Source organism: Eubalaena glacialis, chromosome 7 (assembly GCF_028564815.1).
Source record: "Eubalaena glacialis isolate mEubGla1 chromosome 7, mEubGla1.1.hap2.+ XY, whole genome shotgun sequence".
In the NCBI taxonomy this organism is placed as follows: domain Eukaryota; kingdom Metazoa; phylum Chordata; class Mammalia; order Artiodactyla; family Balaenidae; genus Eubalaena; species Eubalaena glacialis.
In genome coordinates this window covers 24934158-24951701 of record NC_083722.1, presented here as the reverse complement: position 1 = coordinate 24951701, position 17544 = coordinate 24934158, and the positions used below count along the sequence as shown (strand labels likewise).

The window sequence follows — 17544 nt, the reverse complement described above, 5'->3', positions numbered from 1 at the left end:
AGTGTTCATACCATCAGCACAGAGCAGAAGTCAGTCTGTATCTGACATGCCTTTTGTACTCCTAGCAACTAGCACATGGTAGATGCCCAATGAGTTCATTCATTTACTACAGCTGCAGAGGGGGCTGAGATGCCAAAGGTCACAGACTTTGGGTGGAGCCGAAGTTTGAAGCCAAGTCTCCCACCCCACAACCTACCGCTCTTAAAATACCCGGTATGGGGGCTTCCCTGGTGGCGCAGTGGTTGAGAATCTGCCTGCCAATGCAGGGGACACGGGTTCGAGCCCTGGTCTGGGAAGATCCCACATGCCGCGGAGCAACTAGGCCCGTGAGCCACAACTACTGAGCCTGCGCGTCTGGAGCCTGTGCTCCGCAACAAGAGAGGCCACGATAGTGAGAGGCCCACGCACCACGATGAAGAGTGGCCCCCACTTGCCGCAACTAGAGAAAGCCCTCGCACAGAAACGAAGACCCAACACAGCCATAAAAAAAAAAAAAAAAAAAAAAAAAAAAAATACCCGGTATGGCCTTTCAAGGGGCATCTTCATAAGATCATTGTAAAGAGGATGGTGACAATATGTATTAGTGGTTTTGAGTTCACACAGCTTTATCCATGAGAACAAATGCAGAATTAATTTTAAATAACACTATCAAGTTAAAAAACAAAAACAAAACCAGTTGTATTCACAGTGGGATATTACTCAGCCATAAAAAAAGAATGAAATATTGCCATTTGCAGCAACATGGATGGATCCAGAGATTACCATACTAAGTGAAGTAAGTCCGACAGAGAAAGACAAACCTCATATGATATCGCTTATATGCGGAATCTAAAAAATAACACCAATTAATTTATATACAAAACAGAAACAGACTCACGTAGAAAACAAACTTATGGTCACCAGAGGGGAAAGGGGGGCGGAGGAGGGATAAATTAGGAGTACTACGGGATTAATGGATACAAATTACTATACGTAAAATAGATAAGCAACAAGGATTTACTATATAGTACAGGAAACAATACTCAATATCTTATAATAACCTATAATGGCAAATAATCTGAAAATATACAACTGAATCACCTTGCTGTACACCTGAAACTAATACAATATTGTAAATCAACTATATTTCAATTCAAATTTTAAAAGATCAGTTGTAGGGACTTCCCTGGTGGCACAGTGGTTAAGAATCCGCCTGCCAATGCAGGGGACACGGGTTCGAGCCCTGGCCCGGGAAGATCCCACATGCCGCGGAGCAACTGAGCCCGTGTGCCCTAGAGCCCGTGCACCGCAACTACTGAGCCCACGCGCTGCAACTACTGAAGCATGCTTGCTTGAGGGCCTGCGTGCCACAACTACTGAGCCCGTGTGCCGCAACTACTGAAGCCCACGTGCCTAGAGCCCGCGCTCTGCAACAAGGGAAGCCACCGCGGTGAGAAGCCCGCGCACCACAATGAAGAGTAGCCCCCACTTGCTGCAACTAGAGAAAGCCCTGCGCAGCAACGAAGACCCAACGCAGCCAAAAACAAACAAACAAACAAACAAACAATGAAAAAACACAAAAACCAAAAACAACCAGTTGTATTCACTCATGATGCTTGGTAAGAGAGACCTTAGAAATCTCCATATTAAGACCTATTTGGGAACTCAGCGGGAAAAGGGTGGCAATCCTCCTTGGCCTCATTTTCATATGCCCATCATCACTTGCACTATCTCAATCAGTGATTAAAATTATAGGCTTATGTTTAAAGTGTTGTGACTGTCAGTTATACTGCAATTATCTGCTCATTTGTTCATAATCCCCATTAAGCTCCAAGCTCTTCAGGGCAGAACCTCTGATGTTCCCATCTGTGTCTTCAGAGCCTGGATCTGTGCCTGACAGATTGCCGATTACTGGCTGAAACTATGAATGAATGAATGCCTTCATATCTTTCAGTTTCACTTCAATGGGTTTTCCAATCTGTCCGCATCTCACAATCACCTAGAAGCTTTAAAAAACAGATTTCTGGGACCCACCCCTAGAAACTGATTCAGTAGTCAAGACGCTGAAAAATTTGTTTTTTTTTTGAAAAGGTCCTCAGGTAATTTTGATGAGCAGCCAGCCTTCTTTGGGAACTACTGCTGTGTATATAAACTGGGCTTTGGGACTAATGAAATCTGTTGCAGACAGTACCCATGTATTGTATTACAATGACAGAGTCTAGACTAGGACAGGGGTCAAGGAGAAAATGTTTTTCATTCCTACAAATTAGGTTACAATTCCCTGTTTGCTGTAACTCCACCAGCCGGGGCGGGGGAGGGGGGGAATCATCTCTTAAGCTGAAATAAACCTCATTAAGTCAGAGATCAGTTCCCCTACCTTCTAAACACAGTGTTACACAGCACATATAACATACAGCCAGCAGGCATGAAGTAGTGTAAGCCCTTCGTCCACTCTGGAATGTTGTTGTAAAGAATACCACCACCCCCCACCCCCCGGCAGGAGGCGGGACCCCTTACCCTCTGTCAGCATTTCCCAGTCTGACAGGTGTCAATGGAGGCCAGGCCTGTAAAGCGCAGCGCGGGAGGGTCTATCCTGCTCCCTGTCACCCCCAGCAGCTGTTCTCCGGACACAAGAGGGATTTAGTAACCATGGGCTTGGTCACACCGAGCTGGGGACGTGTGAGGTGCCACCAAGTGGCTGCCAACGCCAGAACTCACAGCACATACCTGCCCACAGCCAACTGGACGTACTGCTTGGAAGGAGGCAAGGTGGACAAAAGGAAGCATCCCGACACTGGCCAAGAGGTGGGCTCTGGCTCAGGCCCCGTTATTATCAGTCCTACACTGAGCCACTTCCTATCAGCTTCATTCCCTGGATTAGGGGACAGAGGTGTCTTCATGTGAACTTGGCATCTGTGGAAGACAGCCTCTAAGGTGGTCCCCAGGGATCCTCTCCTGCACTGGACCAGGGCTGTGTGTAGGGCCAATAGAACACAGCAAAAGGGATGGTGTGTCACTTCCGGGATGAGCTTTCCGTAGCTGGTAGGTCAGGTGGCCACCTATCAGCAAGGTAGTGTTACCCCAACAGCTCTGGCCCTTTCTCTTTTAGAAAGATCCATATGACACCCACTAGGAATGCTATCATCATAAAGACAGACACAATTGTTGGTGAGGATATGGAGAAATTGGAACACTCATACATCATTTGGGATTGTCAAATGGTACATCTGCTGTGGAAAATCGTTTGGTAGGTCCTAAAAAAGTGAAACGCAGAGCTATCATATGACCCAGCAATTCTATTCCTAGGTATATGCCCAGAAGAAATAAAAACCTGTACACAAGTATTCACAGCAGCATTATTTATATTAGCCAAAAAAAAAAAAAGGGCGGGGTAAAAACCCAAATGTCCACCAACTGATGAATAAATAAAAGGTAGTACATCCACATAATGGAATGTTTTTCAGCCATAAAAAGGAATGAAGTACTGATACACGTTACAACATAGATGAACCTTGGAAACGTTATGCTACGTTAAAGAAGTCAGACACAAAAGGTCACATATTACACGATTCTATTTTATAGGAAATGTCCAGAATAGGCAAATCCATACAGACACAAAGTACATTAGTGGTTGCCAGGGGCTGGGGGAGGGGAGGATGGGAAGTAATTGCTGACGTGTATGGGGTTTTTGAGGTAATGAAAATGCTCTGGAATCAGATGCACTTAAATTAAAAATAAACAAAAAATGAGAGATACTTAAAAAAAAAAAAGCTTTAAAATTCTGCACACTCAAGCTCACTTGTAGAAATCCTTATACTAAGGAAATAAAAGCAGATGTGCATTAAGATTTAATTATAAGATTGTCATCAGTGATACAAGCAGCAGAAAAATACCCATCTAAAAGTAACTTGCTAAATAAATTATGGTACAGGCATACAAGCAGTATGCCATCATTAAAATAAAGTTACTGGGCACTTATTCCAGAGAAAAGACTGACATGCACACAAAAACCTATACGTGAATATTCACAGCACCTTTATCTATTATAGCCCCAAACTGGAAACAACCAAGATACTCTTCAACAGGTGAATTATTAAACAAATAGTGGTACATCCACACCATGGAATACTTCTCCGCAACAAAAGGAACACACTTCTGATACATGTAACAACCTGGATGAATCTCTAGACTTAGTGGAAAAAAGCCAATCCCTTTATATAACACTTCTGAAATGACAAAATTATAGAGATGGAAAAGAGATGAGCAGTTACCAGGGGTTAGAGATGGAGTGAAGGCAGGAGGGAAGCAGATGTGGCTATAAAAGGGCAACATGTGCTGATGGAAACGTCCTGTATCTTTTCTGTAACAATGTCAGCAACCTCATTGTGGTACCAAACTACAGTTCTGCACCATGTTACCAGGGAGGGGGAACTGGGTAAAGGGTACTTGGGATCTGGGATCTCTGCGTTATTTCTTAGTTACGAACCTGAAATTACCTCAAAATAACAAGTTACATTAAAAAAAAAAAAATCCACAAAAGTGGAAAACAAACCAATAAACAAGACTAAGCATTTGACTTTTTAAAAAATTCAACCCCCTCACGCCCCCCTTGCACCTCCCACTGACACACAGTTGTGACTTTTTGGCATCTGTTAATGAGTTCTGCTGGAAAGGAATAGTGTGAACTATCACCTCATTCATGAAAGCTTAACCCTTCACCTAAATGCTAGAGTTTTCACTACTTTAATTTTCAGAGCTGTCTGATTTAGCTTCCCAGTAAACGCTTATTTACCCAGACTACTCAGGCAACAGGAATACTGTTTGACCAGCCTAATGTTCTGATTGACTTCAAGGGACCATACCTCTCACATAGGCCAGTTTTCAGAGAGTAAGAAAATCATTAAACGTATCAAATAAAATCTTCCCAAATAAAATCAAAGCTTTGATGATTCGGGGGCATTCTGTGATCTTGAAGTGTTCCAGAGGCTGAACTGTGAACGCCCAATCCCATTTTACAGAACCATGGATGAGCAGGCATAGATAATTGGGATAAATCTGTAAATCTATTACGCCTCTCTGGTTTAAATAAGAAGTTCCTACCATCCGTTATTTCCGTGCCGCTTTCTATTCTACACAGAACATAGAAAACTTTAGGTATCATCAATAGTTTTGAGTTGTCAGATTCTAGATGTTTTTTAAATTTCTAATTTATTTATTTATTTATGGTTGTGTTGGGTCTTCGTTTCTGTGCGAGGGCTTTCTCTAGTTGTGGCAAGCGGGGGCCACTCTTCATCGTGGTGCGCGGGCCTCTCACTATCGCGGCCTCTCTTGTTGCGGAGCACAGGCTCCAGACGCGCAGGCTCAGTAATTGTGGCTCACGGGCCCAGTTGCTCCGCGGCATGTGGGATCTTCCCAGACCAGGGCTCGAACCCGTGTCCCCTGCATCGGCAGGCAGATTCTCAACCACTGCGCCACCAGGGAAGCCCTCTAGATGTTTTTTGATAAATGAAAAATATGAAGAAAAGCTTACTTCATTATGAAAAATAAAAACTGCTTTCTTCTATCTTTTGGGTCATTTTCTTGTCAATCCAGTGAAAAACAGAAAGTGGCGAAGAAGCACTTTTATAAAGTGGAGGAGTCCTCCCATTCTGTGATTCCGGTTTCCTGGGTGTGTGCAGTGTGGGCGCAAGTTGTGCCCTGCAGGGGGCCTTGCCGCCCTCAGGACGGGAAGGAGCCTTCCATGCCCACAGCTGCCCAGAGCACAGACACTGTCTAGCAAGGGCTGCGGGGACTTCCGTAACCCTCTCTCAAAATTCTCCAGTAAGATTAGATCTCTTCCTAGCAAAGCTTTTCTCCTTTTCACCTAGTGCTACTTTCAACAACCGTGCCACTGTGTTTAAAACCCCCTTGACAACCATTAAAGGTGAAATAACTGAGAATTAGGCCCTAAAGTGATTACATTTTAGTGGAACTCCAAGTAGTTTAGCAAGTCACATTAATGTAAATGAACATTCTGACTAGCTAATAACAAGATTTTCCCTTCATTTCAATTCTCCCCAAGTACCAATATCCAACTCCAAGCTGTCATAAAAGCCATTTTGCCGTAACAAAATGAAGAAAGGCAAGCCAGTGATCAAATTAGCATGAAAATTAGGTACCCACCTACAGCTGGAACACCGAGGGAGAGACACTAACAGATCTGAAAATGAAAATTAAGGACACAGTTAGGAGGGGCAAAAATATTTACGTATAGAACTTGTAAGGCACTGCAAAGTAAAGGAGCTGTTACAGTGGAGAATTACTGGACTGAATGTCAATATTACGACATAGTATGAGTGTGTTTCGTGTTTGGTAATTGCAATCATTGTTGCTTTTGTTCTGGTCATCCATTTATAATGCTTGGTGTCAGTCTATTTATCTCTTGTAAAAATAAAATACAGCGTGTGTGTGTGTGTGAAAAAAAAAAAAGAACTTGTAAGGTATCTTTCCTGAAGAAGTCAATCAGGTGAAAATTTTAGGAAAAGAATTGAGGCATATAAAACGGCATATACTGTTTAACAACATGCCTTTCGTGAGCATCAAATGTGTTTAAGGCATCACGGTAGGTGGTAGAGATAGGGAACGTGGTCCTTCCCCCTAAACTAAGAAATCTATCATCCAGCTGGAATCCACATTCTTAGCTCATTTAAAAACACAAATGTTCCGAAACTACGTGTAAAATAGATAACCAATGAGAACCTACTGTATAGCACAGGGAACTCTACTTAATGCTCTGTGGTGACCTAAATGGGAAGGAAATCCTAAAAAGAGGGGATATATGTATACAGATAGCTGATTCACTTTGCTATACAACAGAAACTAACAACACTGTAAAGCAATTATACTCCGATAAAAATAAATAACCCCCCCCAAAAAACGCCACAAATGTTCCAAGACAAGAACATTTAATGGGGGGGGGATAGATATAAAAGGATACATAATATCCTACTTTGATTTGGAAAAGTTATCACATTTTCCTAGACAGAACCAAATAAACACACTTAACTTGAAGAAAACTAACGGGACTACAGAAGCAGTGACATGTTTAAAATGTATTATTATGGTTTTCCCCAATAATTTTCTTCATATACATGAACAATTTAATATATGCCCTCAGGTTGGAGAAGGAAAGGAAGAGTGTCTTGGTCAGCTTGGGCTACTATAACAGAATACTATAGACAGGTGGTTTAAACAACAGACATTTATTTCTCACAGTTCTGGGGGCTGGCAAGACCAAGGTCAAGGTTCATCTAACCCTTCCCGAAGGCCTCACCTCCAAACATCATCACACAGAGAGTTAAGGCTTCAGCATATTAAATGGGGGGTGAGGGCACACAAACGTTCAGTGTATAACAGAGGGGTGGTTTTGAGAGGCAAAGGGAATGACCGTAATTGCTACTATTAGAAAACCTAGTCTCTAAGGTGAATCATTTTCATTCATTTACTCCCTCAAGTTATCAAAACATATAATCTCTACTTTACAAAAGGGTTGTGTTCCAGATGTTACTTTGTAAACTAGTCATCTGGCCTCTGGAAAATTCTATTTTCTGTATTCTATTTTCCATAGAAATAATGTGAAATTAGCAGTTCTGGACCTTTTGGGGATCCCACCCCAACTGTAAAAATATGATTAAAGCAAAGGTTAAAAAAAAAAAAAAGAAAAAGTGAAGGTGACCCTCTATCCCCAGATGACAGAGAATTTGGATAAAATTGACAGACTCCCCAAAATCCTAGGGACCCTCAATCCCCAGATGACAGAGAATTTGGATAAAATTGACAGACTCCCCAAGATCCTAGGGACCCTCAATCCCCAAATTAAGAACCCTAGCTATAAGTAGTTGACAGATCTCCAGATGGGCCCTAAACTACTTAACTCATAATGAAGTGGTGCCTATGAGTATAGATTCTCACTACTTCTACACGAAAATAATTTCATGTAATATGTATAATGTGAGTTACTAACCTCTGGGCTCTGACACTTAACACTGTAATATGATCTTTGGTAAGCTGTACAGACCCCGGTTCCCTGGACTTTAAACACGTGTGTAATGATGCCTACACCCCACGGGGTTGTTATGAGATGATATGAAACGCTGGGGCAATGCAGGGGCACTTCAATTCTCGGCAGCTGCTTTTATGATCCTGGAGCACACAGTCACCGCACCATGGGAGGCACTGGGACATGGAGCCACAGGACACACACCTGCCTCCGGAGAAGTCAGTCTCGCTAGGGAGAAATGATAACTAGCAAGCTGAGGGAGATGCCTTGACAAAGGACGTACCGATTCTACGCAGGGACCAGTGGGTCACAGTCACGTGTAAGGCTTGCCAGTGGGGGACGGGACAACGGGGAGGGGAGGGAAAAGTGAAAACCCATGTTGGAGAAGCAGCTAAGGGCTCTACTGGTTGATTTTAAACTGGGGGCGGGGGGTGAGAGTGAGGGTGGGCGGGAGGCTGGAAAGAGAGTGATATCAAGGTCAAGTCAGAAGACTTGACTATTGGCCACAACAGTCCACACAGGAGATGGAGGACACCGTGAGGCCACGGCAGGGCAGGGAACCAGGGGCCACAGGAGGGATGGCGGGAAGGCGAGGGGAGGGAGAGGAGGAAGCCTCAATTCTGGTTCTGACTCTGCACCCTGCACGCAGTGCTATCCTATGAGTCAGGGAGCACAGGGACAAGTAGGAGGGAAGAAGGGAATAGGGAAGGTTCTGACCATCTAGAAACATACCGCCCGGCCACCGATTCTGTTCATGACAGACGCATCGTGCCTGCTGAGTCAACAGGCAGGCCATGTGTTGTGAATTACTGGAATGCAAATTAGTGAACATTCACTGTAGTGATGTGTTCTCTTATAGGGAAAAATCTGCAAGATGAACTGTGCACTGAGTGAGTAATGTTAAGTATAAGAAGTTCAAGCTTAAGCTAGGACCTAAGGCACGCATTTGTTTAGGGATTTATGCTCTTCTTGTCCTAAGAAAACACTAAGCCAGCTACACTCCAACATGAATTACACACTTCAGGGGGTTGAATTATTTAGCAAATTGCTATTTCCCTTCACTAAATGGTCTGCTAATGACTGCCACAAAAAAGCTTTCCAAAGTCACTCTCCCATCACAACATCTCTCTGCGAGAATCTGAAAACCACTTAGAACAGCGCAGGCCACCATTTCAAATGATTTTTCTTATTTTCAAGTCCTTTTCTTTGAAGAGCATCATGATGACAGCAAGAGCAACTGACACTCAATCCTTACTACGTGCCAGTCTTTCTGCTATAAATTTACAAGGATGATCTCACTTGACCCCTCACACCAGCCCTTTCACACATCCCCTTTTCACAGGTGAGCACACTGAGGCAGAGAGCAGCTAAGTCCTTTATCCAAGGTCATGCCAATAGCAGGCAGAGTGACTCCACAGCCTGTTCTTTTAACCACTGCACTCTAGTTCCTATGTTACACTAAAAATAAAAAAGGGATGTTTATTGCAGGAACTTGAAAAAATAGAAGAGGTTTTTTTTTTTTTTTGGTTTCATTTTAAGGTAAAAACAAAAAGCCTCTGAGAGTGTGGTAGAATCCATGTCCCTCCTTCTGCCATTTACAAGCAGAGTGATCCTGGGCAAGTTAACCTCTGAAAGCCTCAGTTGCCTCACCTGAAATATTCCCTTCAAATGGGAGTAAAAATAATACCTATGTACTCAGATGAAATGGTTCATGTACAGCATTTAGCACAGAGCTATGCTAGTATTATATAATAAATATATAAATAAAATATAGATATATTCCACTATTCTGTATGCTTTAAAAAAGCATATAATTGTATAATCTTGCATTTCAACACTGCAGCAATTACTATCTTCATGAACCTAATCTGAGTTTTGGAGCAATATTTATACAAATGCTTTAATTATTCCCCCATTATTAGTCATTTAGTCTGTTTCCAAGTTTTTACTATTCATTTTAATAAATTTATTTATTTATTTATTCTTTGGCCACGCTGGGGCTTTGTTGCTGCGCGCGGGCTTTCTCTAGTTGCGGCAAGCGAGGGCTAGCTACTCTGTTGCGGTGCGTGGGCTTCTCACTGTGGTGGCTTCTCTTGTTGCGGAGGATGGGCTCTAGGCGTGCCGGCTTCAGTAGTTGCAGCACGCGGGCTCAGTAGTTATGGCTTGTAGGTTCTAGAGTGCAGGTTCAGTAGTTGTGGCACACGGGCTTAGTTGCTCCGCGGCATGTGGGATCTTCCCGGACCAGGGCTTGAACCCGTGTCCCCTGCACTGGCAGGCGGATTGTTAACCACTGCACCACCAGGGACGTCCAAGTTTTTACTACTCTTAAATAATATTGTGATGGCCATCTCTGCACGTAAAACTTTAGCTGCATATTAAATTTCTTCCTTGAATGAGATTCCCAGAAATTGGCCAATCATGTCTAAGGGTCTTCATATAATATATGTTGCAAAATTTCTTTCCAAAACATTTTCACCTACTAACATTCCTACCAGCAGGGACTATGTGAACAGCCTATATAAACTGCACCCTGGCCAGGACTGGGTAATGTCATGAAGGAAAAAGAGATTTTATTTTTTTAGTCTAATACAAAATGCTCTATGTGTATATTAGAAATATAAATAATACAGAAAGCCCAACAGCTGAATAAACATTGAATATATGTATAAAGAGTCATTTCTGGCTAATGGTCATAAAAGAAAAATGAATAATAAATTCTGTGTATCCTCTACTTAAGAATTGATTTGTGAATATAAGCTGGAATTTAATTGGTCACTTATGTTAAGAGTTTTTCTTTCTCTCAGGTTATTAGTAAATGGAATTGTCTGCATTCCACAAAGATCCCCCCTCAAACCCAGGAACTCAGTCTAGTTACCAATTTTTAAACCTCTAAGAGAAGCATTCATCTTACATACACAATAGTGATCCTTGAGGACAGCATGCATTTAAAAAGCACAGTCCAAGCATTTGTTAAGTATCTATTTTGTCTAGGGACATGGACTGTTTCTAAAAAGTGGACTCTACAAACCCAACCACAAAGGAGCCCCGCAAAGCAACAGTAAATCCGGTTCTAGTAACAGAGGCTCATAAAACTAGCTTTTAAAAAGCCAAATGTTTTCTGTATTTAAGAACTTGAATTAAGATGATGCTTCCAGGTGGTTTTTAACTGTGTACATACATTTTGCAGAAGACAGGGCATTGTTTGCTCCTCAGTAGCCAAGTCAGCCAAATCCAGTTTATGTCATTAGTATTACTATCAATAAAGCATCATAAAACAGCTTGATTTTTCCAATCCCATGTGGAGGCACTGAGTGAGCAGTTAGAAAAATATTTTGACTTGTTCACAGAGAAAGTTCATATGCATTTCACAGGATACAAATGAGAAACCCCAAGGTGTCCTCTCGCCTGCATTTTTCAGCTCAGTCACCTGCATCCAGAACAAAAAAGGTTGAACCCAAAGCTTCAATTTAGAATAAACCAACTGCTACTTGGATCATAAAAATCCTCGTAACGACAAGTGGTCCACCATCGGGGGAAACGAAATTTTGATCAGCAAAATGTCAGGCAGGCAATGAGATAAGCTATACAAGGTCTAATAGGATGAAATGGCATTAACTCTGGCCCAATTTATCCCAGCATCAAACAAATCTCAGATCATTACAGACTGTAACGCCTCATGAATGAGTTAAGAAGACTTCATTATGAAATCATAATATTCTTCCTTTAGAGAATCCCTGGCTTCAGGGTGGTAAGATCATTAAAAACAGAAAACACAATGATGATTATCTGAATAGTAACTAACACTGAACGCTCAGTGTGTGCTAAGCATCACTCCAGGCACCCTCACATGCACCACTGAATTCAATCTTCTCAGTAACCTTGTAAAGGGTCTTTTCCCTACTTTACAGAGAAGGAAATGGAGGCTCGCATACTAGAAGGTACTGCACATGATGACAGAGCCTGTACTTGGTTCAGGGGATTCAAACAAAGCTCTTAGCTGCCTCTCATGCTAAAATCTGACTAAGTTTAACTCTGCTAGGAAAAATGAAAGTACATCCAACTGGCCACCTACAGATACCTATAACACACTACTGGGTTCTAAGTAACAGTTTAAGGTTTTGTAAGGAATGATTTATGCCCAAGGCATCTTAACACCAAGACAATGGTGTACAAAACCAGAATGTCACTGGACCCATGGTTACTACTGGTTACAATGTTTATGGGACACACACACGATTTGGTTTTTCTTCCCCATTCAAATGAGTCAGAAAGAAGGTTGGTGTCCTGCTCACAGCATCAATGAGGTCATATTAAATCTCAGGTAGCAAGCCTGCTTAGAAAGGACAGAAAAGCAAATAATGGTGATAATGTAATTTCAGTGAGGCTGTAAGCTGAAAAAAATCTCAAGTGGAAACTTCTGGTTTAAGTGCCCTGGAGGATAACATGATACGGAACGAGAAATGTGTCCACCACGTGCAGCACTGGCCAGGATGAGTAATGAAATGAGTTCCCAAATCCCTTTAAAATATGGATATGCAGCATATAATTAAATCAGTATGGATCTATCTCTATCTCTAGATATTACATCAACTGATGTAATTAAAATACACAATTTTTTTTTTAGAACCTGGATATACAGTTAAAAGATTTAAAAAATAAAGAGACCCATGGCAATGAGTTTGGGATAACGATCTAGTCTTAAACCAAGACCGAAAGCTGAGGAATGGGCTATCATAAAATCAGAATGTCTCCATCTCCAAAGAGTATCAAGAAGGAGAAGCATTAGCTTGAGGTTTGACATAGAACTTTCAGAGAGTACAAACACCAGAGAGGGCCTGTGGGGATATTGCATAAATAAGCACCTCCCCCCATCCAACAGCTGGGAGTACAGATTAACCTGAGGCCAAGGACTTTTTTTGGACGCTGATAACCCCATTCCCACACAGAGTGAAAAAGGTAGAAAGGCACTGTGCCAAAGGTCGCTGGGTCTCCTGACTCTGCCCCGCCCCTAGGCCCAGTTCCAAGGTGAGGATCCCATCCTGGGGTTAAGTTCCATCAGGAAGGTCAGTGCTCAAGCTCATCCTCCAAAATGCCATTTGCTTCACACTCCATTTACCACCGACCAACCTCCTCGGGGTTGGATGTCCTGTCCAAGAACAAAACAATGTATGGAAAGCTACAGCATAGGAGAATCATGTGGGTATTACTCTTCAATCCAAAACAAATTCTAGGTTAAGACACCCATTACTGTGTCATAAACCAGCATATGATACTTACAGCCAAGTGTCACATCTTATCTATTTCAGTACCCATATCTTATCTATCACTTACAGGAATTTAGGGTGGTTATGAGCCCGCTATGGATACATACGTGTGCCAACTATGTACAAGCACTCTTCTTGAGAGAGTGGGCAGGAAACAGTTCACAACTGTCTAACTTATCTGGAATCACATACACACAGAAAGTTAATACCACAAGAGCACCCAGTAGAAGAGAAGGAGCACCAAAGCGGGGAGCACTGTGGGGAGGAGGGAGAGACTCCCCAGAGGAGCGGGGCTTGGACCAACCCTTAAAAGAGCAGTAGGTATGGGTAGGCCAAGGGATTTGGGAAGGGTATTCCAAATGAAGGACATCATCCAAGGAGCAGAGGGGGAAGGGGGCCGCCACACTCTGGGAAGAATGAAGCGGTCACATGATTGACTGGCATGTGATATGATTCCGCCTTCACCAGAAAAGTGTCGGCAATGATTTAAAACACATTAAAACATGTGAATGCTCCATAAATGTTAAATGAATTGATTCCGAGCAGTGCATCAGGGCAGACTTCACACAAGTGGCATGGGGCCAGGTTATTAAGGGTTTTTACAAGGCGGAAGGCCTAGGAGGCAGAATGCTGATGGGTGTTTCAAGCTGAAGCACACCATGAAAGGAGGCGTGGAGGCGTGGAAGGATACGGCAGGCAGGGGGCAGCGCACCTGGGCAACAACATCATCTCTAAGCATGCTGATGCTCTCCTCTAGTACCTTATATACATCCACCTCTCCCATCCGCACCACTATCCCAGGCCGTGTTCTTCCATGTGGACTCCCAGCTGGTGAGTCCCGGGCATCCAGCCCTGTCCCCTCCCATCCATCTCCACACACTGCACCAGAGCCACCAAAATTTACAGGCCCACTCCTGCCCGAAGCCTTTCAACAACGGTGTCCCTTGTTCTTTGGATACGACCTACAATCCCTCATTTGCTTACAGCCCCTCCATCACTGGCTCACAGCTGCTTCCAGCGGAAGACTGCCCTCCCCTCGTGCCCACTGCCCCGACCACACCCACCTCCCTCCACCTTCTCCTTTCTGCAGGCACGTCCTGTTCAGGGAAAGCTCCCTCAGCCTCCTGCATAAAGGTCCCTCTGACCTCACCTCTGCATAAGGGTCCTTCACTCAGACAAACATTCCCTGACTCCTCTTCCCCAAAGCCCCAGGTTTGGTGAGGTCCCTCTGTTTACACTCTAATCACAGCCCAGATATGAACGAACACTGAGGACCTAAGTGCTTGAGGACAAGGGCTGTGTGTGTCTGCTTCACAGGGACCATCAGCTCGGTGCTGGGCACACGGGGGTGCCCACTGCATATCTGGGGGATGAGTGCTGCAGGGTCAAGAGGCTGGAAAGCAGGCTGGAGACGAGATAGGGAAGACCTTGAAAGTCCTCTGACCTTTATTCCATAGGCAGTCGGTGAAAACAGCTGGGGCCCCAGGCAGCCTCGCCAGCAACGCCGCTGCCTCCATCACTGCTCCCGGCACCAACCAGGGAGGCTGACTCCCTTTATGACCTTCATCAAAGGAAGCAGCAAGAAAGGCTGGGGCTGCTTCCCACGCCCCACCCCACGCCGCCCCCCGCTTCTGAGGAAGTCCCCAGAGCAGCAGGGCTGCCTCACCACCCAGCGGGGCAGGAGGACACGGCTTCCATCTCACCTGCCTCAGATGTGCGGTCGGTCGGTTCATGCAGCAGGCGGCACGGTGCCCCTGATCTGCGCGCAGAAGAGGCTCCCTCCGCTGCAGATAGGCTCTAATTCAGGGCCCCAAATTTACCCCACTCGGAAAAAGCACATTCCTCCTCCTCTTAAAGGAGGGTCCTCCCCCGCCTGCCCCCACTGGCAGCCAATTCGCTGTGGTGATTACCATCACCTGATCTAGAACTTCGATGCCCATCCGCCCCCAGCGCTGGCTCCTGGGGTGTGTTTCCCCTCAGCCTGGACCTCAGTCGGTCACCCCACAAATACTCTTGACACCACATCTGCCCCTGTGGAGCCTTAATCCTCGATAAATCCAACTGGCCGAACTGAGATTCAGACTGTCAATATGAATTCCCTGAAACTCCCTCGCCTTCAAATGTCAAGGCACTTGTTACATGCTACAAGTGGATGAAACTCCAAACATTATGCCAAGAAGCCAGACACAAAAGGCGACACACTGTATGATTCTGTTTATATGAAATATGCAGAATAAACAAATCCATAAAGATAGAAAGATTAGTGTTGCCCAGAGGCTGCAGGGAAAGGGCGGGCAGAGAACGGCTGATGGGCAGAGGGTCTCCTGTGGGGGATGAAAATGTTTCAAGATTAGACACAGGTGGCTGGAGCACCACATTGTAGGTGAACTACATGCCACTGAACTGTCCACTTCAAAATGGTTAATTTCAGGGACTTCCCTGAGGGTCCACGCTTCTACTGCAGCGGGCACGGGTTTGATCCCTGGTCGGGGAACTAAGATCCCGCATGCTGCACGGCCACGAAAAAAAAAAAAGAAAGGTTGATTTCGCAGACTTTTGCTTGGAAAAAAAAAAAAATTCAAATACTTAAAAAAAACCCCCAAAAAACAACCTACTCTTTCCCCTCCCAATTCATAAAGGGAGGCTTAGCATCTCCTACTTTCCTGCCTCCTTCAAGAATTGACTATTCAACTCCACTTCCCCCTTTACCTTCAATTTCCTCTCTCTGTAGGATCCTTTTATCAGCTGACGAATCTGTTCAAGTCTCCCCAACTTAAAATCTTTCCCCTTAACCCTATTTACCCTTGAATCTCACCTAGAACCACCTCAAGATCTCATAAAAAGCAGCCAACATCAAACAGCCTTCACTTTTTTAGCTCCAGTATTCCCTCTAGTTCTGTTTCCGGCAGTAAGGCAGTCTACAGATGCTGAAACCTATGTGCTACTTCTAAAATTGACAGATAAAATATACACAGAACTTATAAAAATGAATGGACGAACCTGCAAGAGACGCTGAGGTCAAGACTGAGCAGGGCATGAGTCAGTAAAAGGAAGCTGTCAGACACCCTGGGAGTTGCACGGTCTAGAGAGACCTGAGCCACACATGGCTATTTAAATGTAAATTAATTAAAAGTAAATGAAAAAACTCAGTTCCTCACTTGCATTAGCCACACTGCAAGTGCTCTGTGACTGGTGACGACTATACCTACAGTGCAAAATATATCCCAGAGAAACACATCAGCATCTGGAAGCGAACTCAGTGTGCACTGGCACCTCATTCACACATCACAGAACCTGAGGTTATAAGAATCCTGAAAGAAGTCCCTAGAGTAAAGGAAAGGGGAGGCAGATGCCGGGTTGACGAGTCCCCAGAGCAGAACTCTACATGATCAGACATACGAAAAACGCCAGAAGAACCTTTTTGTATCACAAGAATATAAAGGTTAAATGGTTAAAGAGAACAAGGTGGAGATGTGGGGACGCGATGCAGCAAATTTTTATTAAAGCAAAAGCACTGTCCAAAATCAGCAGTAACTAAAAAAAGGAAGTTAAGTAGTATCTATCAAACAGGCATGAACAAAAAGGAAATTAGCTATTTTTAAAACTATTCCAAAAGACAGCCAATCTGAAGGCCCAAATACAATAATGTATAGATGGCAGAGAGAATTGGGGGGGGGGGGAAAGAAATGAACATCTCGAACATCTAAAAAGGTGTTTACGGGATTTCCCTGGCAGTCCAGTGGTTAAGACTCCGTGTTCTACTGCAGGGGGCGCAGGTTCGACCCCTGGTCGGGGAACTAAGATCCCCACATGCCACGCCATGTGGCATGCATGCATTCATACATACATATACGCATAAATAAATAAATAAATAAAAATTTTTAAAAAGGTATTTACACCACACTGAGACCTTACTCTTGATTAACTCCTTTCTGCTCTGGATTTTTATTTTAAAAACTGACCACTAGGGCTTCCCTGGTGGCGCAGTGGTTAAGAATCCACCTGCCAATTCAGGGCACGAGGGTTCGAGCCCTGGTCCGGGAAGATCCCACATGCCGCGGAGCAACTAAGCCCGCGAACCACAACTACTGAGCCTGCGCTCTAGAGCCCGCGAGCCACAACTACTGAAGTCCGTGCGCCTAGAGCCCGTGCTCTGCAACAGGAGAAGCCACCGCAGTGAGAAGCCCGCGCACCACAATGAAGAGTAGCCCCCGCTCGCCGCAACTAGAGAAAGCCCACGTGCAGCAACAAAGACCCAACACA

At 44.1% G+C, this 17544-nt stretch overlaps 1 protein-coding gene across 2 annotated transcripts in view; it reads right to left on the bottom strand.

Annotated features, from left to right (window-relative positions):
* ELOVL5 (ELOVL fatty acid elongase 5) overlaps positions 1 to 17544 on the bottom strand; it is a 68281-nt gene that overhangs the window by 32572 nt on the left and 18165 nt on the right. Inside the window, exon 2 of one of the 2 annotated variants that reach the window (XM_061194964.1) lies at positions 6142 to 6178. The exons of the other annotated variant lie outside the window; for it this stretch is intronic. The gene's annotated coding sequence lies outside the window, so the exon portion shown is untranslated. The remainder of the gene's footprint in view (positions 1 to 6141; positions 6179 to 17544) is intronic. 2 annotated transcript variants of the gene reach the window in all.